Raw genomic sequence first — 24,652 nt, forward strand, 5'->3', positions numbered from 1 at the left:
CAGTAACAGAGCACACGTCATTCATTTCTCTTCTCTATTGATCATTGCCTATTGTCGTATGTCTGAAATAATTTTTCATACATTGTTTCCAGTTTCTAGTTGTTCATGGTGGGAGGGCATGACTCCTTTTAATTATGGATAAAAGGAGGTGTTGAGCAATTTATTTACGCATTTGGAGTTTTTCTGGTTTTAAATTCATTTTATAATCTCACTCTGTAATCTAAGGCTTGAATTATTTCCATTGTTCCAAAATTGTCTCTCTGTCAGGTCCAACTTTACCCAGGTAAGACATCTATACCCACACACAGAAGTTGCTCACAGCAATCTGGTTGTCCTATGAATGACTTGGTTCTCTTCAAAATTTGACTTATCGAGGTTTCTTTGCATCTGCCCCTTTCACTATACCTACAGAACAGTATGCTTTTTATTTTGTCCCATATTTCTTGTTGTTAGTAAGCAGTGAAAGCTGTTCAGATCCATCCTTCATATTCCCCATAGTGAGTAGAAGTTCAGTTAAATTTTTCTTTTCATTAGGATGAAATACAAAAATGTAAATAAGCATGCTGTACTGGCAAACTTTCATCTTGAAGTTGACAAAGATGGGCTGACCTGCCTGTGGTTTTTATTTTTAATTGCCAGGGAAAAGCTAGAAATATCTTCTTTTGGATAGTCATTCAATGGTAGTTATCTGGGCTTTCACACTTGGCTTTTCAAATGATTGTTGCACCTTCCAAAATACTTCCTCTGGACCTTGATGAGCCTAGGCTTGTCCTCTGGACTGAGCAAGTTGCAGGTATTGAATATCTAGAAGACGGCATTACAAGATGGTACATTTGGTTTTTTATCACTGCATAGTTCCACAGATTCCTTCCAGGATGCCATGAGATGTGAGCACCAAGAATGTGCTGACTGAGGTCCTGTGCTCTGGGCAGACAGCCAATGTCCACAGCACTGACTTCATGTTCCTGGCTGTGAATTTTTCTTGCACATCCACAATGTAGCCCAGAACTTCAAGCAGCTGTTCATCCCAGTGATGTCAAGCTTTGCCCCATTTCTCAGGGGAGGTAGTCAAACTCTATATTACATATGATGAGAGCCAGATGATCCAGTCCTTCCTCTCCTGGGTAGATCTCTCAGCCCTTTCTTTACACAGTCTTAGGAATGCTTCATGAGGACAGAGCTTTGAGGGTATCTGTGGATTCTGCTCATTCAGCTAGCCCAGCCTCAATTTCTGGAAAAATTTCTATACCACTGGATTCTTTTTGAAAGGTTTGACCAAAGATTTGTCCTGTCTCATGGTCATTCTTTTGAACAGAATCCAGCAGGGCATGAACCTTGTCTTCAGGTTTGGCATCATAAACTTTTCTCTCTTTGACTTTCTCCAATTTCAGGATATTTTCTACTAAGTCTTCCAAAAGGCCAATAATGAGTTCTTTGCTCATGGATTCCAAAATCTTAAATGCATCATTGTTCTGGAGGTTTTCAGCTGTGAATAGCAGCCTTGGTCCCCTCCTACTGCCGTAAAGAAACTCATTTCACTTTTTTATCATATATTTTTGTAAACCTTACTAAAATTCCTTCTTTATTTTATATATATTTTAATAAATTAAATGGTCCCTTTCAAAAAGTGCTGACACAATCATTCAGAATTTCTTAAAACAGAAATCAATCCAAAGGCTTTTATTCAATAGCCATTCCTTTTGACACAAGATCTGAAGCTTCTCTTTTTGTTTAGCTTTGCTGAGCTGCAGCTTTTGGTACAGGGCCACTTCAAGATGACCTTTTTTTTCTGGGTTCCAAAAGGGGATAAGGGCAATCAATAGCTACCCTTTTCTATCCCTTGTTCTAACATGCCACTCCACTTCTTGGACTTCAGCACAGGGAAAGCAAGTTAGAATGAGTCACATGTAACCTGCATATCAAGACAGTGTTTGTCAGTCTCCTTCCCTGAATAGAATTAATATCTACCCTTTCCAAATCCATCCTGAAGTTATAGTCTTAACATTGAGATGCATGCAAAGAAACTGGCTTACTCTAGAAAGCAAAACTGTCCATCCTTTAGAAACACTGCCCTGAAAGTGAGACTTCTGATGAACAGCCTTGTGTTGAAAGCAATTCGACATATGAGCGATAAAGGATCAGATTATATAAAACAGAAGAATTGAAAAACTCACAAGAATAAAAAATTTAAACCATTTTATATATTATCTATTCTTTTCTTTCCTTTTTAAAATTCTGAAACATTGATCTTTTGCCACATTTAATCTGTAGCTTTCTTCCGTATTCTATCACTTGATGCACAGATTATAACTAAAATTATTCTGCTTTTATTCTCCAGACATTTGGTCTCCAGAGACCAAGATGTATGATTATTACACACGTGATTTTTATGAATCATTAATTAATTAATTAGGCAGATATTTTTGAAAGCCATTATTATAGTCTAATACTGTAGCCACCAGGCACATATATGTGGCTATTTAAATTTAAATTACTTAAAATGAAATACAATTAAAAATTCTGCTTCTCAGTCACACTAGCCACATTTGAAATATTCAATAATCATACATATCTAGTGCTGCTCTACTTAGTGGATTGTGCAGAAGTAGGACATTTCCATTATTGCATAAAATCCTGTTGGACAGTGCTGGCTTAAAATATACTGTACTCTCTCCCTAGATGCCTGGTTATAGAAATATGAAGACTCTTTGCCTTCAAGGGGCTAACGTTATGCTACTATATTCATAAAATAAGCATCTAAAATCATAATATGATTTCATATCTAGAAGAAAATAAAATGGGGTAGTATGGGGCAAAGAGAAATTTCTGGGGACAAGGGCTGGAGGTGGATATTTTATTCAGAATGACTAGTGAAGACTTCTTTGAGAAGTGACATTTTATGCAAAAAAAAAAAAATCAATCATACCAAGACCATCAGAGCATGTGAATCAGAAAGGACAGAAGTACAAAGGCCTGAGTTTGTCAAGGTTATCCTGGGATAGAAAGAAGGGCAGTGTGACTGCAGCATAGCTGTCTTTCAAGGAAACTGATGAGAGATGAGATCAGAGGAGTAGGACATCGCCATACCATATGAAGAAGTCACTGTGGTAGAAAATATGAATTGGTTCACTCAGCACCCATTTAACCCCCTGTAAATAGACTTTCTGTATAAAGAAGCTGTTGAAAATACATTTTTCATACTCTTTTCTATTTAGGGTGCCAATGTGACTTAGTTCTACAAAGCAGGTCTGAGTGAGACATGAGCAACCTTAGGACTATGTCTTCAGGTACAGGCAAAGGTGTAGGTGCCATTAGTTTGTGCATGGAAGCGATGACAGAATTTCTGGTTTCCATTCTTTGCTGCCACGTGAGCCTACAAATCCTCTGCCAGGGATTTTACCTGGCTCTTCTGGTGCTGGTACATAATATACAGGCCTAATTCTCCAGCCCTCCTGGATAGTATATTTGGGCAATTTTTTTTGTCTGACCAGCTAAAATGGATTATATTGTCTAAAAATCAGGACTGAATACATGATGGGGCTTCTGGAATGGTAGAGGGAGGAACGCAACTAATGCTGTCCCCCCCAAAAAACAGAAAAGACAAAAATTATCAAAACAGAAGTTAAAGAAAGAATACACCACTGACCCTACGGAAATTTAAAAAGTATCATGAGGAAATACTATTACAACTTTATGCCAGTAAGTTAGACAAACTTCCTAGACACAAACAGTTATCAAAACTTAAGAAAGAGAAAATCTGCATAGATCTATAACAAGTAAATAAATTGAATTAATAATTTAAAATCTTCTCACAAAGAAAACCTAAGCCTAGATAGCCTCATTATTAAATTCTAACAGATCTTTCATAAACTCTTCCAGGAAGTAAAGGAAGAATGAATACTTCCCAACTTGTTTTATGAGACCAGTCTTTCAAAATGACTTATGAAGAGAAAAGAAACCTGAGAAAAAGATTGATTCAAATAGTTGCTCTCTAAGTGTCATCTTAAGCAGTTACTGGGATGGTAATAGTGATGGGATAGTAGAGGTGGGGTATTCTGGTGATCATTTCTCTCACACCCCTTCTCCTTTGACTGCCCACAGTGACTTGTTGGATCTCTGTCTCAGTCTAAACTGTTCTTCGTAGTTTCTGAACCGTCACTCTTAATGCTGCCTGCAGGGCTGTTTAACCTCTTCTGATACATCATCTACTACTACCTCTCTCTCTCCCTCTCTCTCTCTCTCTCCCTCTCTCTCTCTCTCTCTCCCTCTCTCTCTCTCTCCCTCTCCCTCTCTCTCTCTCTCCTCCCCCTCTCTCCTTTTTTTCAGTAGGGAAATTCATTTTAATTCATTTTTCTGTATTATATGACTAGTTGCTTTAAAAATGTTTCCCATGGCAGAGTTATGAATACACTGGCCTTTCTTCTTTCCAGGATGCTGGATGACAATTCTGCTTTTTCTAATATTCTATGCAGCTTAGCCTTCTTGGCCACACTTATGTCAGGGGCCGATTGGTTCTCACCACAGTTTGGATTCTCTGGAGACACATGTCCACACCATGTCTGTGCATGATGGAAATGCTCAATTTCTTTTCCATGCTACTTTCAGGGTATGAGCACACCAAGACACATGGAAGAGCTTCTGTTTCTCTGTCCCATTCATTCCTGACACTTAGGCATTTGCAGCCCCTCAAAGTCCTCTAGAGGGTGGTGTTGCTTTATTCCAAATGTCAACCTGATAGTTCTGGGTCTTTGAATGCAAAAATACTAGGGCAAAAATTGTTCAGATGAAATGCTTCCAGAAGTTTCCTTGGATAGGGAAACAATTCAATACAATTGTTTGAAAAGTGTGTTTGAGAAACAATTGAATACAGTTGTTTGAAAAATATGTTTGGGAAAATATCTGTGAAAAGATAAGCTCCTTTAGAAATGCGCAAAATGAATGAAAATTCATGAACTTAACATTTTCTCTCTTGCCCATTTGTTTACATCATCTGCCAGACTCTTCTCACAAAATCAAGTTCTCTGCCAGTGATTCCCATAAACTCTTGGTCATTTCTTCCTCAGTTCTTATAATACTACTTCATCCTTCATATTTTATTATTTTATGATCTCCTCTTTCCTGACAACCCCACCCATCCATGACTAATGATGAACAAATTCTCATAGAAAACAAGGGACCTAAAAGTAAAAGAACTGCTCCTGAGAAAGATACAAAGGGAAAGAGGAAAGCCTTCTAATGCATTTTTTCATGAAGATTTTATAAATTGCAGAAACGAGTTGAAAATGCCTAAGACTAAGGTTAAAAGTAGGTGAATTTAGGGGGTGCAACTGTGGCTCAGTGACAGAATTCTCACCTGCCATGCCGTAGACCTGGGTTTGATTCCCAGAGCCTGCACATGATAAAAAAAAAAGTAGATGAATTTATTGTGTCCCTCTGGGGCACAAAGAATAGGTCTATATGTTAGTTGATAAAGGTCGTCTATATGGTTTCTAAATCTAAATACGAAGTATATTTATATTTACTTTGAATGTTGCTCTCGAATACGAGAGATTCTGAGTGAATATGAAATCTATTTTCATTTTCCTTAATGTTTATTATTTGAACACATTGCATTCATTAAATGGTGCTCTATGGAAGCAATAAAATCATATTCCAATTCAAGGACCTACCTTAGTGGATAGCACTATCTCACATACAGCTCCTTGATTTAATATTGTTGAGTCAAGTTGACCTAAGTTTGCTCAATAAATATGGTTACTGCATAAAATTTGGATTTGCTTCAAGAAAATGTAGCAATTACTTGGGTTATCATTTGAGTGAGTCAAATAATTGGGTTCGGATGGACAGATGTCTCTACAGCCCAAATATCAAGACGAAATTCATCAGTTAATTGTTCAAGTTGCAAATCTGCCTAAAAAAATTATTGAGAAACACTATCAACTGATGTGATAAAAAAGTGGGTTTATATCAAGAAAAAATTTTTCTCTTTTCTGGCAAAAAAAGCTTTCTAAAATAACTTTGGGAGAAATACCACAGATAGAGCCAATTTTTATGTCATTTAACAAAGTTAGCATAAGGATGCCTCGTCCTTAAGGAAAAAATGCTTGTTTATATTTTCTTTACGAACTTTTGGAAGTTCTAGTATTTTTTTTTTTTTTTTTTTTGCATGGGCAGGCACCAGGAAATGAAAGTTCTATTATTTTTGAAGATTAAATAATATTAATTTTAATAAAACAAGACCAGTTCTTTGGTTAATTTCCTTTTTGTTCATATGCATTTTCAGCTGTTCCCCTAGTTTCACCTAAATGCACAACATGTGCTGAATGTTAAATCTTGCACATATGAAATGTATAATGAATTTCATCATTGAAGAACAAATCATGTCAACAAAATTGGAAACAGAGAAATTTGATTCATTTATTCGCTCACATACCCATTGCTTTAATGCTTATTTATTAAACACATTGTATGTGAAGCTATGTTCTAAGTCCTATGCAATGTTCTCAGTGCTTCTGTGGCTGATGTGTGAGGTATAGTCTGAGCAACCATGTATTTAGTGATCCATAGGGAAGAAGATAGCAACATGCACATATAACCTTAAAACACGATAGCAATTCCTTTCCACTTATTTTTACCTATAGGAAATTTTGAAGGACTTCAGAAGATAGAGAAATCACTCCAGCTTTAGGACATTTTGAAAAGTTGAATTCGATCTAGAATTTGCAAGAGAGGCAGGGATTTTTGTTTGTTTATTTGTTTGGTTTGGTTTTTTTTAATTTAACAGTAGAATAAGAGTGCGTTGGATGGAGGGAATAGAACAAATTAAAGTGGAATGACTCTTAAAAATGACAGTAGATATTTATTAGTGCTTAATGTATGTCAGGTAATTTATATACATTATCACATGCACTTCTCACAATGGTCTTAATTCTCCGTTACATAAATGTGAAAACCTGAGCTCAGAGATGCTAAGTCATCTGCTGAAGCTCACACAGCTCCCAGGTAGCAATGGCTGAATGCATTCATTCAGAATTCTCTGACTCCTCATCACCATCCTCAGGACTCCTATATCAATGTTACTGGATCAGAGTCCACGCTGGGGAGAACTGTAAAGTATGTCTAGAAAAGTACTTTAGGGAAGCCTGTAAGTGAATGGCTACCTCTGTCAGGAGATGCAATGTCTTTTTTCAATGACAGTCATGATATTTTCAGTCAAACTGATAATTTTTTGTATGTAAAAAGATTCAGTGATTCAATACAGGATTCCATTTAATTAGCACAGGGTATGAAATGAACTCATGAGATTTGACCTTCTTAGAAATTAAGGTGAGACTAAAAATAATTGAAATTGACCATAAACATGTTGCAACTAGTTACTATATATAATAAAACTACGAAAAACATTGTTGGAACACAAAACTCTAGATAACTTTTTATTATGCTGTATTGTCTGCTTGCCTACGTGCAGGGTTCTTATACTACATTGCATTTGGAAAAATATGAATTGAGGTCATATCAACATAAAGTAGTATGTCATAAAAAATATGCATGTAATGCCTCTATGAAATCAGATTTCTACCCTTCACCTGAACTATGGCTATGTTGAAGGTATGCAGACATCCTCCCATAAAATGCATGAATTACAGTCTAGCTGTAAGTAAGCCTGATTATTTTGAATCACCTTTGAATAAATTTAAATGAAAAATTTAAATGTGATGTATATAAACTCTGGATTTAATGCTGTAGTGATTATGGTGGCCTGAAAATAGGGAGACCTCCAATCTAGAAAAAATCCGTTGTGGTTAGAAGCAAAGCAGCAAAGGAAATCAGTGCCTTACTGTGACTCACATTTTCACCTGACTCTTCCATTCATCACATGTACACATACACACACACACACACACACACACACACACAGTCAGTGTTATACTGTTAAGTAATCTTTTATAGTCTACTTGGTAGGCACGTACTGGAATTAATTCCTTTTGTCACTGAAGACAACACCAACATGTATTCTCAAAATACTACCCTCCAATTGCACAAAATTTATTCTGTGCTCTTTTTATCTCTTCTGTGGAAACTATGATAAAATTCTATCTATAGTGATAGGATTTGTTGCAGTATTAAGAAAGAATATTTGCTCTTTTTGAGACAAGTGGTAAGTTAACATTTTCGATTCACATCAGATTTACAAACACCCACCTGATAAAAAAGATAGCTAAGAATAAAATGTAGGCTATAAGAAGTCCAGAAAAACTGTCCTTGAATTTTGTTGAGAAAATGAATTTCTGTAGTTCTTTTAATTTAGGTAGAAACCTTGAGAACTCATTTTTTAATATAATATACAAAAAACTAAGTTTCACTATTTAAAGATTAATTTTAAGCTAATGTAGGTAATATTTTCTTGAATCAAAGAAGATAATACTATTAAATATGATTTAACAATTCTTTTGTGATGAAATGAAAAATAACATTGCACTAACTGTAGCTTATAATGTCTTACGGAACAGGAAGCTGTTTTCATTGGATATGCATATATTTTAGATTGAGTGAATCAGAACTTATACCTATAACTAGGATCCTATGGCTCCTTTTAAAGTAATGGGGTCTTGTACAGTATAGTTAATCAATATTTAAATAGCCCAAAATTGGTAGAACAAACTAGGTGGATTGGCATAAGCAAAGAAAAGGAAATGCATGATCTGTTTTCAGGGGCTATGTAATCTCTTTTGACTTACAGTTGAATTCCATACTTCTTAACTTTTAGTGATTATTAGATTTGTGTATATGTCCAGTATGGGATTTGACTTTATCTTTCTTACAAACTGATGAATTAGCCTGTTACTGTTTCATGAGCACAGGTAGAACACACAAGGCCCCAAAGCCAGAGGCCTGGAAGTCTATCATTCACAGTAGAGCAAGCAGCATGCCAGCATTAGCACGTGCTTAGGTTCTCTTTACCCCACGTCACTCAGTGGGGATGCGGGCAACCCTGATAGATGCCTGCATGTGCATCCATGTTGCATTATTGGAGAAGAACTTTGGAGAACTGCTATGTTATATAAGGCAAAGTCAGCCCATTCATTGTTCTGAAAGGAGATATTATCTCATCCTTCAAAGATGCTCTCTGTAAACGAAACCCTGAAAAAATGTCCTCATTAAAGGGCATCCAGGACCTTGCATTCTTGGCATACCCAGAAATATGTATAGGAACACGAGAGACCAATGAAGGACTGTCTGTCCTACCAACTCATTTCACCTTGTGCTCCCTCTTTGCTTCTGGAAAATTCTCACGAGAGTGTTTTTCCATCAGGCACTCTCATTTATTTGATGACACAAGGCTTAGGCTTGTTCAATTTGAGATTTAATTCTATCTGTTACTAACAAGATGCTAAGCAGCTGGTTGAAGCTAGCATTGACCTCAGCCAGCTTCCCAAGGTTCCTAGACTCAGCTACCTGAGTAATGTGAATAAATGCTAAATTATTATGTGAATAAATATTGAAGGGACCCGAAGGTCTTATTTCAGACAGGAGAATGTAGTCTGATGATTATTTGTACTGCTTTGTTGAAGCACTGCTTAAATTATGTCTACTGATCCTTTGTTGCTTGTCATTTTATGGCATCTTTCACTGTACAATAGTTTGCAATTTCTATGTAGTAACATCTGTTATGCTTTTCCTATGTGACTTCTGGGTTTGATGCATTACTAAGGAAAGATTCTTCCATGTCAATGTTATCTAAGCATTTCTCTACATTTTACTTCCAAATATTATAACATGAGTCTCTAATCCATCCAAAATTCTTTTTTGTATATGTCGAGTATTAATCAAATTTATTTTTTTCTAGATGAATAATCAATATCCTAGCAGTATTCATTTAATTATTCTTCCATGCCCTCTGATTCAAAATGCCATATTTTTTCACTTAAAAATTTCACATATACTGGGACATATATTTTAGTCTCTCCATCTGAGTCTAAAATATTTGCATAATACTGTTGACAGGATTGAAAAATAATTTATTCCAAAAATTATTTTGAAATAGACAGAAAATGTGAAAGATATTCCTTTATAGCCCATAATGTCACCACCTTTCCCTAATTGTTTAAATATGTATTTCTTCATTTTCTTTATAATGCTACAGGAAGAATTATTACCAAAGTTTATATTGGCCTTAGGAAAGGATAGAGTGAAATTTAGCCTGTTGAAACAATGATTTATAACAGAAAAAATAAATTCAATCTTTAAGTGTCCAACTAGTTAAGGCCATCTTCTATATCACTTAATTCTAAACTCATGCTTACTACATTATAAAAACCAAAGATGTGTGACGTTTAAGATGATTTAGGATGACCTACATCTTCTGTTTTTGGAATTTTTATTGGTCTTGTGTCATACCCAAAAGCTACTGAAGTCCATATAATGGGCTCTCAGTTTTATGTTAGGGAAATCTTGAATAACTTACTGTATTTAATTATTGGTTATAGAAGTTTCATCATCACCAAAAATGTCATATTACCTGACTTTCCAACTCCTAAATCTTTTTTTGTAAAATCCCCAAAACAAGTCCTATACCAACCAATGGAATGATATCAGAGTCTATTTCAAACTTCCTGACTGCTAGTTAGTTTTTGGCCACAGCTTTGATCACGCACATGTTTGTGTTTCAACACTGGGGATACTAACAACTTTAACAAATTGAAGGCTTGATTGATTTTTTCTAAGATAAATAGTGAGTGCATGCTCAGCACTCTTTACCTAATCTGACTTAATTTTCACTACCAATCCAGCAAGTTAGATTTCATTTTGTTCATTTTACTGTCAAGGAAAATTATCTACAAAGAGATTAAGTGATCTGTGCAATGCCAAGAGCTAGTAAGGATCAAATGTGAAATTTGAAAGCAAACACATATGATTCCAAAGCCCATGATCTCTTTTCCATGTTATCATTTAAATTATGCTGCAGAGAGCTAGTTGAATTGGTATAATGGTAGCCCTGACCAATATGTTGTTGATTGTGCAAATGGTAGCGGAAAGTTTACAGATCTAAGAGTCCAACATTTTTCTGAGCAACGACACTTATTAGTTGTGTCACTTCAAGGCAAATCTTGCTTTCTGCATCTTTAAAATAAAGGAAAATAAGATAAGCTTTACCTAGAACTTCAAAGTTTTTGTTTCATTTATATGAGCATTGAGTGAGAACTTGCATGTGAAACATACAAATATAAGTTTGTGTGCATGTGTGTTTGTGTATTTTTTAAAATTTCATGACTCTCATTTTTGTTTGTCAAGACCAAGGATATTTATAAACACAGTCAAAAATATTTCTATAATCATATCATGTATCAGATGTGGTCGGACTCTGCTGCATTTCATAGTTGAAAAGATTATATTGAGATCAATTCTCAACTTTCATTTTTCTCAGCCTTAATTTCCTCATCCATGATTTCTAAGTGGATGGATACAGTATTTGAAACAAATCATTGATTTTAGTCACTATCACACTGATCATAGGCCATGTCTTAACCTGTTTTGTACCTACTTCAACACAGCTGAACTCATATGAACACATATTACCATAATTTAAAACAAATTCCAAAGTTAGATGATGGGAGTGAATAGTGGAAAATTTCCTGATGTCATGTATGAGTTCCTACACTTTCTGCATTTTTTTAGGGGAGGAAAGGAATGGTAATTACCAATTTTTATTTGCACCGTCAATTCAGTTAGTAGACTTGCACCATATTTTGGAATTTGCGGAGTATAAAGGAAAATGTTAAGGAACAATTGAATTAATGTCTTCGAGATTACACTGTGAATCAAAAAGAAGACAGTAAATGCTATTAAATTATGTTTTCATAACAGTAATTTAAGTATTATTTTTAAAGAAATGCTTACATGCTATAAAATTCTGTTACATATGGGAGCACTGGTAGGGAAGGCATCATGAAATTAAAAAGTAGATTAAGCATGCACTGGGTAACCTTTATAAAAATATTATTCCCCTCTTGCAGACTACCAGAAATATTTAAGAACAAATAATATGACAGTTCACTTGTCAAACTATATCTGCAAGAATATGAAAATAAACATTCACAAAGGTGTTATTTGCAGCGTTGTTTATAATACCAAATGTTGAGAACAACCTAAATGCTCATACAAAGTACAGGAATTTAATAAATTCAGTATATTCACATAATGGAGTACAAATGCAGCTGCAAAAAGGATTAGAGAGCTCCCTATGAACTGATATGTAGTGATTTTTGGCATATGTGGTCAAGTAAGAAAAGCAAAGCACAAGAGTACAGATATAGCATATTTGCAGAAGCAAATAATCACAGGTTTGATCATTTGTGTGAATAGAAATACAGAACAAATCAGAAGCTAATGAAATTATTTATGTATAGGAGATAGAGGATAAAAGTTAGAAAGAATAGGGAAATGAATAGGAATGAGGTAAAAGGGATGGGTGGAGAGTGACACCATTCTGAGTATATCTTCTTGTATAATGTTATGGATTGAATTGTGTCCCCCCAAAAAAGGTAAGTTCATTTCCCATTCTCATGACTCTAATCCTATTTGGAAATAGAATCTTTAAATGAGGCCAAACTGGTGGTTCAGTGGTAGAATGCCTGCTTTCCAAGCGGGGGACCCAGGTTCAATTCCCAGACCTGCACCCCTGCCCCCTAAAAAAAAAAAAACAATTAATAAATGAGGCCAACTGGATGAGGGTGAGTCCTAATCCAATATGAATAGTGTTCTCATAAAGTGAGGAAATTTGGACACAGACAGACCAAGAAAGAAGGCAGTTATGTGGCAGAGGCAGGGACTGAGTTTTGCCACAAGTCAAAGAATGCCCTGGATTGCTGGCAAGCCAATGTCAGAACCCAATAGACTTCAGAGCAAGCATAGCCCTTTCAATACTGTGATTCAGATTTCTAGTCTCCAGATACGTGAGACAATAAGTTTTTGTTGTTTTAAGCCACTCAGTTGGTAGTATTTTGTTATGGCAGCCCTAAGTAAAACATACGAGTTTGACTTTTGTAATCATGGTAATATTTCACATACCCATAAAAATAAATTTAAAGAATTAAATCACTCAAGAGTTGGGGAAACTTTAAAAAAAGGAATACAATTGTAACAAATGAGACTATCTGTATGACGAATTACGTAAAAACACTGAAGGGAACGGAAAAAAGAGAACCAAGCTAAGTAATTTTGGAAAATATTATTTTTACTTCATGCAGTAAAGCCAAAGACAAAAAGAACTGTACACAAATATTGTACTGTGGTTAGTAATTTTTTCCACAGAATTCTGGATTAGAAATTCTGAGACTATTTTATACACACTTTAGAATTGAGCACCTATGTAAATATATTGAATATAATGATAGCCTGGTTTCTCATTGAGGCAAAAAAGAATTACAGATAAAGAAAGGAGGAAAGTTAGAAGCAAGCTTATTGCATTGAATTGGAATTGGAGGTATCAGCATGAATTCATAGTTTCTAATAGATATATACAGGGAAATTGATATGCAAGTATATATAAAATGCATATATATATATATATATATAAAATGCAAGTATTTCCTAGTTCTACTTGCTGCGAGGATCTAGAAGCAATGACATGCTAGCAGTCAAGATCATGTCTAGAGCTCAGATACTAGTTTCTATATACTATTCTCAAATAGTAGCTAATTCTAGGAATAGGCAGGAAAAGTAAAAGATGAAACTGAAGCTTCTTATGATATTAGAAAGTGAAATGCTAAATGATTTGGGCATTTTGAAATTCAGGCACTAACTTGAAGGAGCTCCTACAGCCCAAAGCTGGGACAATTTTTGCAACAAAATAAGGAAATGAGAGCCATGGATTATAATCAATACAAATAAATCCATGAGGCCTACTGATTGAATAAATACCTGAATAAAAAGTATATGGGGGAAAGGGCAGCTTTTCCTTATAGTAGGGTTCTGATTAATAAATGTAGAAAGAAGGACAGAAATAGAATATTATCCTTTGATCAAGATTGCAGAAATAATTTTTATAGGTGAGAATCATTTATGGTTGCTAAAATTAAGTGGTGAAAGTATGGTGGGAAATGGTATACTTGTATAGAGACTTATCAATACCAAGAGATAAAATGTAATTTTGCACTGAAGAAATTTAGCAGACATTGCCTTAACCTAGTGATCAAAGTTCACCAGTAATGAAAGTTCACTAGCAATGAATGCACGGAGGAGGGCACAACTTCACTTGTTCTGTTCTTGCTAAAAATGCATAACCTATAGTTAATATTGAAAATACAACAAGCAAAACCAAATTGAGGAGCACTGAGCTACATAACTCTTCAAACTGTCAAGGTGATGAAATAAAAAAAAAAATAGACTGAGAGGGGTGTGCAAGGATAGAATTCTCACCTGCCATGAGGGAGACCCAGGTTCGATTCCCAGTCCATGCACTTTCCCAAAAACTAAACAAAATACAAGCAATAAAAAATTCAACAAATGGTGCTGCAATAAAAGGATAGTCACATGGAAAAATAATGAAATGTGACCCCACCACACAGCATACAAAAAAAAAAAAAAAAACAGACTGAGAAAGTATCATGGATTGAAGAGGACTAAGGAGATGAGATAAAATATAATGCGGGATCTTGGATTGAAGCAAAGAGTAGAAAAATTACATTTGTTGGACAATTGGTAACATTAGATAAAGTCTATTGGTTACTCAATAAGATTGTGTCAATATTAATTTCCATGTCTTGATCATTGTTACCAGGGCTATGTGAGATGTTAGCATCTAGGGAAGCCAAGCAGAGAGTATATGGGAACTCTATTATGTAATTTTTTTATAAGTCTAAAATTATTGCAATGTAAATATTTTACAATTCTAAAAAAAAAGTTAAGTATTTCATTTTCATATATAAAGTGCCTTCCATATCTGAGCACATTCAAATCCTCACAACCAATTTGTCATTAAAGTGTCATCAACCCCCACATCATAGTTAAACAAAATGAAGCTTGGAGTGTTTCAGCGACTTCCTTAAAGTAGAAGCAGCACACTGGACCCCTGAATCCATGACCTTTTCTCTGTCTTCTAATGTGCACTTCCAGTGGCTCAAAGAATATTTATAATTCCACAACAGCCAGAGACTTCAGTGAAAAGAAGTCATTTCTAAATCAAATTACCAACAAGTACATTATTCACGCTGGCCTTTTTGTCCTTGAATAGTACTTAGTTCTTCAGGCCTTCATCCGTCCTAAGGATAAACCATGTACTCAATTTGATTTTCAAAAAGTGTTTTTGTAATACATTTAGGGGTTAAGTTGTGAGAAAATAAAATTAAGTTGTTTTAAGGGTAAGGACAATATCCTTTCCAGGTCTTTCCATCTATGAGCTGAAGCTGGACAATTGTATAATACTTCTCACATACAACACCATCAATAGCTATATTTCTTCTCCACTTGAGTGATTCTTTCATTTGTTGGGACTTAATCCATTGACCATACCATTTATCACTGTTTCTTGACCTCTTTATAGTCCCATGCCTCTCCTTACCATGCTTAGATATACTATGGCTTACTTCGAGCATCACTCCTCAACTTTAATATCATTCTTTCCTCTGGCTGAGTACTTGGTTAAGAAAACTATAAGCCCATTTATAGTCTACCCATTGTGTATTGTTCAAGGGCAATAGAGCAGCAGATTTGTGTCTAGATAAAAATACACATTTGCTTGACAATTCTGATAAATTTTTCTAGTCAATTCCCTCTCCCATTCCCAGAATCACGTTCATTAATCTATTCTCTCATCTCAAACCTCCTCTGTCAACCCTATTTTCAGTATGTGACTTCACCTCTCATTTTATGATAAAAGAGGAGCAATTGGGATATAATTGGCTCATCCACTCCTCCTCCACACCACCAAATCTACCAATTCCTCAACTTCTGTACCAATGCACATGATTTGTATGCTGCTACAGTTGATGAATTAGTCCTTGACAAAGTCAGTCCCTTAATTTATACCCTGGATCCATATCCTTTCATTAACTCATAGACTTTGGTCCTTAAATTAAGCCTTTTTCTGTCCTGCATCAACAGTTACTTTCTCTACACCATGCCATTTTCATCAGTAGGTAAAAAAGCTGAAATAACTCACATATTAAAATCAGGTAAAGCCTTCTCAGATCCCAGGCCCCACCAATACCTGTCTCATTTTTATGCTCCCTTTTATAGCCAAATTTCCATCTGTACTTTGTTGCTTCCTCACTTCACATTCTTATTTCTGCTATTTTACTTGCCTTTCATTTTGCCACTCAACTGAAAATGCTCTTGTCAAGAAGAATAACCACATGGCCATTTCCATCTTTGTGTTAGACCCTCAGCAGGATTTGACACACTTAATCATTTCATCCTTCTTGAAATACTTTGTTCAGTTAGCCTCCGGGACTCTCCATGTTTCCCTCCACCTCACTAGCCATCACTAGCCATTAACTCTCAGGCTCGTAGTGGTAGCTTCTCACCTTCAGATGACTTAATGTTGGAACAGCTCGGGGCTCTGTCCTCAGCCTCTTTTCTCTCATCTCCAGGTGATCTCCTTCAGCCCAATGACTTTAAATGAATTTTATGCTATTTATTCTCAAACTTATTTTGTAGCCCTAAATGTTCTTACTACTTCCAGACTAGTATATCAACTATCTACTACATTTCTTCACTTAGATATCTAGAAGACATTTTTTGAATATATGAAAAATAGAACTTTTTACTTGATATTCCTTCACATCTGTTCTTCCTCCAATCTTTTCCTTTTCAGTAAAAAAAAAAAAAAGATTATTTACTTAGGTGCTTCTGCCAAAAACCTAGGAGTTATCCTTGACTCTGGTCCTTCATGCCCAAAGCCAACCAATCATTACTTCTATCCTCAAAACACAATGCAGTATATCCTAAATCCAAACTATATTCATGAAACTTCCACTACCACCAGTCTCATCCAAATCACCCTTATCTTTGGTTTTGGTTATTTCACAATGCACCTAATTCATCTACCTATTTGGAGTCTATCTTCTTATAGCTGTAATGTCTTTATTTAAAATAAGTTTATGTTGAAATAATTTTAAACTGACAGAAGGATTGAAAGAGCAGTATGTATGCTCTTTATCTGGTTCACTAATTTTGCCATATTTGCTCTAACATTTACTCTGTACACATACATAGTAATGGATTTTTCCTGAACATTTGAGTTAGTTGCAGGTATTGTGCCCCTTTAGTCCAAAACATTTTAGCAAGAGTTTCTTAAGAACTTGGCATTTTCAGTAGATCAGAAATTCTCCAAATGGAGAAGTTGAAAATTTCCTCCCTTCTCCCAAGTCCCCCAAGAGAACTTTGCAAATACTTCCTTATTCATTGCCCAAATTACTCAGGGATATATCGGGGCATCACACTAAACTGGACAAAACAACAAAATCTCTCACCTTATTCAAGATTCCGTATACTTATGGTCTTCAACTAAACTGACCATACAAGTTAAATTAGGTAATGCTCTACCCAAAATACAGTTGTTGTTTTTTTTTTTTTTTTACCAAATAAATATCTCTCCCTTTGGTCTCACATAGAAATTGAAGTTTTAAAATATGAATGATTTCATCCTTAACCCTGTATTCTGCTCTACCTTAGGTCCTATCCAACTCAGCTTCCTTCGTATCTCAAGTCAAAGTCTGATCTTTTTTTCAACTTTTTTTTTTAACAGTTTCTGTATGGAGTACTGCTGACTTTCATAGCTTCAGAGTTCAAACTCTGAGTCTCAGGTATCACATAAATACCCAAAGTTACTGGAAACGACCAGATTTTATACAAACAGCTCAATATCTCAGAATTTAGAAACAGCAATTACAACTCCTGAATATATGTGACTGCTGTAAGAGCTTACAATCTAGGATGCTTTACAATAGTCCCCAACCTGAAAACCAATTCTCTTGACTTCAGTTTCTCGAGTTTTTATATTATAGTTAGTCCATATGATTGGGGCATGATAATATTTGCCTTTTTATTACTAACATTTCATTCAACTTATAATCCTTAAGGTTCATTTACCTGGTTGCATGCCTCAGAAATTCATTCCTTCTGGTGGCTGTTCAGTCATCCATTGTGTGTATACACTATAGTTCCCAGTTCCATTCCTCAGTCATTGTCCCCTTAGGTCACCTCCATCCATTGTGAGTCACAAACACTAACACCATAAAACCAGTGTGTAAATATCCATTCTTGTCCCTACACTCAGTTCCTCCAGACATATACTGGGCAACTGGGTCTCAGGAGCATATGGCAACCCCGCCCCTAGCCTCCTGTGAAACCACCACAATGCCCTCCAAGGGGTTACAACTTTAAGTTTCCCTATGGATAGTGAATAGATACATCTCTTTTTCTGCATTTTCTCTAGCATTCATTTCTTTTTATTCATTTTTTTTCAACATGGGTAGGCACTGGAAAGTGAACTCAGGTCTCCGGCATAGCAGGCAAGACTTAGCCACGGTCGCCCGCCCTCTCTGTTCATTTTTAAACAGTTTTATTCACACATCATTCAATTCAATCTAAGTATATAGACTGCCCAATCTAAGTATATAAGACTGTCTTCTCCACGATAATCCATACGAAGACATTTTCCTTTTCTTCCTCAAATAATCCATACCACCCCACATGCCCCCCACCTGTTGATATTTAGTTTTGATATAATGCCTTTGTTACATTCAGTGGAAGTATATTACAATGCTAGTGTTGACTATAGAGCCTAGCCTGCATTGATTGTACTTTTTCCCGTATACCATCCATTTTCAACACCTTGCATGTTGACATCCATTTGTTCTACCTCATGCAAAATTTTTTTTATTTGTACATTTAATCACAATCATTGTCCACTCCAGGAACTACTAAATTTTATCATCTCAGTCTTTATCCTCTTTCCTTCTGGTTTCATACATGCCCCCAGCCCTTCTCCCTCAGTCATACTCACATTCAACTTCATTCAGTGTACTTATATTATTGTGCTATAATCAGGTAGTATCTGATGTATTATGAACATTTGCATTGTATTTCTGAACATCTGCAATCAGTTCTGTTAACACAATCTGCATTCATTTAGCACCAACTGCCCAATATCTACCCTATTTCTATCTCTTGATAACCTGCGTTCTTTAACTTCAACTGTCAAAGTTCACTCATTAATGCTAGTTCATATTAATGAAACCATACAGTGTTTGCTCTTTTGTTTCTGGCTAATTTCACTCAGCATAATGTCCCCAAGGTTCATTGACATTGTTACAGGCTTCGTGATCTCAATCTGTCTAACAGCTGCATAATATTCCATCTATGTATTTACCACAGCTTGTTTAGCCAGTCATCTGCTGATGGATACCTAACGTTTAGGTCTTTGATCCATTTTGAGTTAATTTTTGTATAGGGTGTGAGACATGGATCCTCTCTCATTCTTTTCACATGGAGGTTCAGTTCTCCAAGCACCATTTACTGAAGAGGCTGCTCTGTCCCAGATGAGTTGGTTGGACCACTTTGTCAAAGATCAGTACATAGATGAGAGGGGTCTATTTCTGAACATTTTATTCAATTCCATTGATCATTACATCTGTCTTTATAATGGTACCATGCTGTTTTTTACCACTGATGCTTCATAATATGCTTTAAAATCAGGTGGTATGAGTCCTCCCACTTATTTTTTCTTTCTCAAGATATTTTTAGCTATTCAAGGCACTCTGCCCTTCCAAGTAAATTTGATTGTTGGTTTTTCTATTTCTGAAAAGTACATTTTTGGAATTTTAATTGGTATTACATTGAATCTATAAGTCAATTTGGGCAGAATTGACGTCTTAACTATGTTTAGTCTTCCAATCTATGAACATGTTATATCTTTTCATCTATTTTAGGTATTCCATGATTTTATTTTTTTTAGCAATTTCTTGTTTTCTTTGGTAGGTCTTTTGTATCCTTAGTTAAATTTATTCCTAAATATTGATTCTTTGGTTTGGAATTTTTTCTTGATTTCCTCATCAGATTGTTCATTAGTTGTGTATAGAAACACTACTGATCTTTGGGTATTGATCTTGTACCCTGCCATTTTGCTGTACTCATTTATTAGCTCTAGTAGATTTGCTGTAGATTTTTTGGGATAGTCAACATGTAGTATCATATCATCTGCAAACAATGAGAGTTTTACTTTTTCCTTCTCAATTTGGATGCCTTTTATTTCTTTTTCTTGTTTAATTGCTTTGGCTAGAAGGTCCAGAACAACGTTAAGTAACAGTAGTGACAGTAGGCATCCTTGTCTTGTTCCTGATCTTAGAGGGAAAGCTTTCAGTCTTTCACCATTGAGAATAATGTTAGCTGGGAGTTTTCATTTATTCCCTTTATCATATTGAGGAAGTTCCCTTCTGCTCTTGTCTTTTGAAGTGTTTTCATCAAGAAAGGATGTTGAATTCTTCAAATGCCTTTCTGCATCAATTGAGATGATTGTGTGGGTTTTATGCTTTGACTTGTTGATATGGTACATTACATTAATTGGTTTTCTTATGTTGAACCATCCTTATATACCTGGAATAAATCCCACTTGGTCATGGTGTATAATTCTTTTAATATGCTGCTAGATTCAATTTGCAAGTATTCTGTTGAGGATTTTTGCATCTGCACTCATTAGAGAGATTGGTCTGTGATTTTCTTTTCTTGTAGTGTCTTTGTTTGGCTTTGGTATTAGGGTGATGTTGGCTTTATAGAATGAGTTAGGTATGTTTCCTTCCTCTTCCATTTTTTTGAAGAGTTTGAACAGAATTGGTACTAATTGTTTCTTGAATGATTGGTAGAATTCAGAAGCGAAGCTATCTGGTCGTAGACTTTTTTTTGAGAGCTTCTTGATGACTGATTCAATCTCTTTACTTGTGATAAATTTCTTGAAATCATCTATTTCTTCTCAAGTCAATGTTGGTTGTTCATGCCTTTCTAGGAAGTTGTCCATTTCATCCACGTTGTCTAGTTTATTAGTATATACTTGCTCATAGTTTCCTCTCATTACCTCCTTTATTTCTGTAGGGTAAGTGGTTATGTCCTCTCTTCCATTTCTGATTTTATTTATTTGCATTCTCTCTCTCTCTCTCTCTCTCTCTCTTTTTTTTTTTTTGTCACCCTACCTAAGGTACCATCGATTTTGTCGATTTTCTCAAAGAACCAACTCCTGGATTAGTTGATTTTCTCTATTGCTTTCATGTCTCAATTTCATTTATTTCTGCTCTAATCTTCATTATTTCTTTCCTTTTGTTTGCTTTGGGGTTAATTTGCAGTTCTCTCTCCAGTTTTTCCAGTACAATTACTTGGAAAATTCCAAGAACAATTAACTCCTCAATTTTTATTTTCAACAAGGACAGGAACCTGGAACTGAACCTGGGTCTCTGGCATGGCAGGTGAGAATTCTGCCACCAAGCCACAGTCACATCACCCAATTCCTCAGTTTTTGCTTTCTTTTCTGTTAATATAGGCTTTTAAGGCAATAAATTTACCTCTTAGTACTGCCTTTGCTGCATTTGATATGTTGTGTTTTCATTTTCCTTTGCCTTGAGATATTTAACGATTTCTCTTACAATTTCTTTCATGACCCGCTAGTTGTTTAAGAGTGTGTTGTTTAGCCTCTATACACGTGTAGGTTTTCTGGCCCTCTGCCAGTCATTGATTTCCAACTTCACTCTATTATGATTCAAGAAAGTCTTTATATGATTTCAATTTTAAAAAATTTATTGAGACTTGCTTTGTGACCCAGAATATAGTATGTCCTTGAGAATGATCTATACAAAAATGTGTATCCTGCTCTACTGGAGTGTAATATTTGGTAAATGTCTGTTAAGCCTAGTTCATTTATTGTATTATTCAAATTCTATTTATTTGTTGATCGTCTGTTTGGATGTTCTATCCATTGATGAGAGCAGAGAATTAAAGTCTCTAATTATTGTGGCTGAGGTGTCTATTTCTCCCTTCAGTGCTGTCAGTGTTTGCCTTACCTTCTTTGGAACACTCTGGCTCAGTGCATAAATATCTATGATTGTTATGTCTTCTTGTTGAATTGTTCCTTTTATTAATACATAGTGTCCTTCTTTGTTTCTTTTAATTGTTTTACATTTGATGTCTGATTTGTTGGTTATCATTGTAGCTACTCCTGCTCTTTTCTGATTATTGTTTGCATGAAATATCTTTTCCCCAACCTTTCACTTTCAACCTATTTTTGCCTTGGGTCTAAATGAATTTCTTGTAGACAGCATAGAGATGGGTCCTGTTTTTTGAATTGATTCAGTCAGTTTATGTTCTTTTGATTGTGGGGTTTAATCCATTAACATCTAATGTTATTACTAAAAAGGCAGTACTTCCTTCTACCATTTTGTCTTTTGGATTTTATATGTCATATCTAATTTTGTTTCTCTTTTTACCTTTCAGATAGCTTTCATTTCTACACTCTTCACTAGACCTCTCTATCCTGCCTTTTTTTTATCTGCCTGTAATTCTACCTTTAGTATTTCTTGTAGAGCTCACCTCTTAGGCACAAATTCTCTCAGTGATTGCTTGTCTAAAATTTTTTTACCTCCTCCTCATTATTTGAAGGAAAATTTTGCTGGATATAGAATTCTTGGTAGGTAGATGTTCTCTTTTAGAATCTTAAATATATCATACTATTGCCTTCTTGCCTCCATAGTTTCTGCTGGGAAATCCACACATGGTTTTATTGGGCTTCCCTTGTATATGATGGATTGCTTTTCTCTTGCTCTTTCAAATTTCTCTTTATCTTTGACATTGGAAAATCTGATTAGTAAGTATCTTGGAGTATGTCTATTTGGATCTATTCTGTTTGGGGTAAGCAGCACTACTTGTATCTGTAATTTTATGTCTTTCATAAGGGATGTGAAATTTTCAGTGATTATTTCCTCCATTAGTCTTTCTCCTCCTTTTCCTTTCTCTTCTCCTTCTGGGACACCCAGAACATGTGTATTCATGCACTTCATGTTGTCATTAAATTCCCTGAGACCCCACTCAATATTTTCACTATATTTACTTTTCTTTTTTCAGATTTCAGATTTCCAGTCCTGTAGTTCACTAATCCTTTCTTCAGTCTCTTCAAAACTATTGTAGGTTTCCACTATTTTTCTTCATTTCTTTTATTGTGACTTTCATTCCCATAAATTCTGTGATTTGTTTTTTCTAACTTTTTATTTCTCCCATGTTGCCTTTTTTATACTCTCCCTGAACTCACTGATTTGATTTTTTATGAGATTTTCCATGTCTGATCTAATATCCTGAATTAGTTGTTTTAACTCCTGTGTCTCATTTGAAGTGTTGATTTGTTCCTTTTGACAGGGCCATATCTTTGATTTTCCCAGTATGATTCATTATATTTTGCTGGCATCTAGGCATTTGATTTCCTTAATTAGTTTATTCTGGAGGTTGTTTCCACTCTTTTACCTAGGATTTTCTTGCTGAATGTCTTTTTTATCTCTATCTGTTCTTTGACACTCAGTTCAGCTTATTCTAGTCCTCTAGCATAGGTTCTGTTTAACTGATCAGAATTTTTTAGTTCTTGCTTTTCTGTCACTGGTCCTACCTATATGGAGCCTTTTTTACTTTGAGGCAGGTCCTCTCAGATATTATAGACCCCAGTAAGATTTTCTCAGACCAGAGAGGCCCATGTCTTGGGAGGAGAGTGTAGCCAGCATCAGTTTTCCCTGAGGGTGAGACCCAGAATGTTGTCAGACTTTCCTATGAAGCTTCTAGACTCTGCTACTCCTATCCTGCTTAGTATGTGGTGCTTATCAGCCTGTGGTTTCCCACCAGCTTCAACTGATGTGGTACCTTTAGTCTCAGCAGACTCTCCCTGCCGGGAGCATGGTTGTGACAGAGGTGAGATTTTACGATGGCGTTAATTGTTTCAGTTACCAGTCCCTGCGGCCTGAATTCCTTGAAGGAGGGATTCTCCTTTAGCTGGGCCCCACTTTTCCCTTGGGGAAGATATACCCTTTACGGAATTAACTCCTTTCACCTGACTTGCTACTTTGTCAGACAAGCTTAATTCTGTCCTTGCCTGGGGTAGTGCTGGAGCCTGAGAGCAATTTCACTTCTTTCTAATGAGAATTCTGTGTGGGGTCTCGGCCATTCCACCTGGTCCAGGATGGTGTAGGTTGTGTATCTGGTAACTGACATTCCCCAGTAGTTCTACACATTTCCTGGCTATTTACTAGCTCCTCTGGAGGAAAAACTAAATTCCAAACTTCACTATGCCACCATCTTGCCCTGCCTGGACTTCTTTGTTTCTTTCTGTATTCCTTTCTGAATATGTAAAACCATTTGGGGGAAATGTTACACCCTTCCCTCTTCTTTTTGTATCCTTTTGCCAGCCACTTGCTGGTAAGCAATTTGGTTTGGTTTAGTTTTAGTTTCTAATTTATATTTTCAATTTTGTTTTTGAAAAAAAGTAAACAGGTAAATGTATAGTTCCTTATTTCCAACATTAGCTGTTTTAAAAATATGAACTGTCACTTCTCTGCTTAAAACCCTCCAGTGGCTTCCTATCACTCTTGCAATAAATCCACATTCCTTATATGATCTTCTGGGCTATAAATTA

At 35.6% G+C, this 24,652-nt stretch overlaps 1 long non-coding RNA gene and 1 pseudogene across 1 annotated transcript in view; both read right to left on the minus strand.

Moving 5' to 3' along the window:
- LOC143690135 (uncharacterized) overlaps positions 1–18,153 on the minus strand; it is a 66,197-nt gene extending 48,044 nt beyond the window's left edge. The window contains exon 1 of the long non-coding RNA XR_013179001.1: positions 18,091–18,153. This is a non-coding gene — a long non-coding RNA (uncharacterized LOC143690135). The remainder of the gene's footprint in view (positions 1–18,090) is intronic.
- Positions 697–3,324, minus strand: LOC143690303 (caspase-13 pseudogene; annotated as a pseudogene).
- Positions 18,154–24,652: the final 6,499 nt, after the last annotated feature.

Source organism: Tamandua tetradactyla, chromosome 7, assembly GCF_023851605.1.
Source record: "Tamandua tetradactyla isolate mTamTet1 chromosome 7, mTamTet1.pri, whole genome shotgun sequence".
NCBI classification, from domain to species: domain Eukaryota; kingdom Metazoa; phylum Chordata; class Mammalia; order Pilosa; family Myrmecophagidae; genus Tamandua; species Tamandua tetradactyla.